Genomic DNA, 1,850 nt, shown 5'->3' on the forward strand with positions numbered 1-1,850 from the left:
CCCCCGCCCGGAGCCGTGGCGGCGACCCTCACTGCCAGGCCTCAGGCGGCCCCGTGAGTAGAGGCTTCAACACTTGGGGACTTTGCCTGGGCTGGAAGAGTCAGTGATGAAGTTAAGGTCTCCTTCAGGGGACCCCACAAACCGTGACCCTCTGAGTTCCCCATTTCCCTGGGGTACCACTGAGTGGGGCCACGATTCCCCACTACTCCAGATTTCAGACTTCTACGCCCGTCCTGCCTCCAGAAGCAGGGGTGGGCTTTGAGCACACCGCTTCCCACTGCCCAGGACTCAGGTGACCTGGCCACTGCACCGGGGAGTGGGGTTCAGGCAAACGTGGCATCTCATCGTGTGCTGTGAAGGCTAATGGGCTCCCCTAGTTACCCAATATGGACAGGTGGCCGCTGTTACTCTCCATTCTCAGCGGGCTGGCGGCCTGCATCCCCAGCTGCCAAAGGCTCCCACCTACGGCCCCAAACTGTGGCCCCCGGCTGTCTGGCCAACTCCCGAGGACAAAGGCCCTGCTCCTAGCCTCAAGGTCTCCATGCCATCATGGTCCAGAGCCCTGTGGGGCCAGGCTGCAGTTGGCCTTCGTCAAAGCTGTCATTGCTTTTTCTTTGCCGGCCGACTGCTTCCACCGAAGGCATCTCCTGAGTACAACTCAGCCAATCACTTGCTTAAGGAACCTTGCCTCCGGCTTTGCTCCTAGGAGTCCAATCTAAGCTACATTCTTTTTCCTCGTGTGTCACCATCAGACTTGCCTGGTCGCTGGTCTAAGGCTACGTCCCCCTCATTGAACAAGGGCGCCACTTAAGCAGCAGCTGTGTCCAGTCCGTGGTATTCCCGGCACGGCGTGTGGCACCTCCGAGAGGAGCAACGTGCGTGCTTCGAGCTGGGGAGCCGGCAGGAGCCCAGGGGTGGCGGTGCGTGGCCCCAATTCCTCTCTGGGTGCTCTGGTACACATGGCCGAGGGCCCCTACAACAGTGCTCAGTGCTTGCACCCACCCTCCTTGAGCCAGGACGGATGGGCAGACCCCAAGGCCTCTGCTGACAGGACGTGACCAGCGAGGTCAGGTCACCCAACTCGGTGAGCTACGGTCCTACTGCAGGTTGCGAACTTGGCTACTGAGGCCGTTCCTGGGTGAGGGCGACTTCAGATGAGTCATACGCAGAAAAAACAGCTGTCTACACTACAGTATCACTTTCTGATTTGGTTGAAAGCAAGACAGCTTTCATATTTTAGCAATATTCCAGGGGAAGGGCCTGATCCACGTGAACGTCTACACCAAGACCCTGGAAGTTAGAGATTCCATACCACAAATAAAGGTCTCTTTTCTGCTAGGGTGTCTGTTCAGTTACTCCAGGCCCTCCTCTCGCCCGGGGCAGAGGCAGGGATCACCTGGGGTGTGGGTTACAGGACGGCTGGCACAGGCAGCTTCTGACCCAAACACCAGCTCATCCGTTTCATAAAATACTTCGTCCTCCTAAAAGTTACGTTAAAACAAAGGACCCAGAAAAAAAAGGAACAAAGATGAAATATTTCAATTATTCAGCTCTGCAGTGAGAAATACAAAAATACAAGCCAGGGCTTCTTCCCCCAGTTGGCGATCGGAGCAGAGAACAAGATACGGCGCAACACAGGCAGGTAATCCTGGGAGACAAACACACACGCGCGTTTTGCAAAATACAAGTTCTTACACAAAAATGCTCAACAGAGTTCCAGGTCTATCTGAAAAAGCTCTGAGAATGTAAGACATGGATACGACTCCTCGCCCACCTCACCAAGGGCCTTCCCCAGGGCGCCAAGGACGCTGCAGAGGTGCAAGCCACTGCTGGCTGGCTCTTCCTTCTGC

This window comes from Tupaia chinensis, unplaced genomic scaffold, assembly GCF_000334495.1.
Source record: "Tupaia chinensis unplaced genomic scaffold, TupChi_1.0 Scaffold000302_1, whole genome shotgun sequence".
NCBI classification, from domain to species: domain Eukaryota; kingdom Metazoa; phylum Chordata; class Mammalia; order Scandentia; family Tupaiidae; genus Tupaia; species Tupaia belangeri.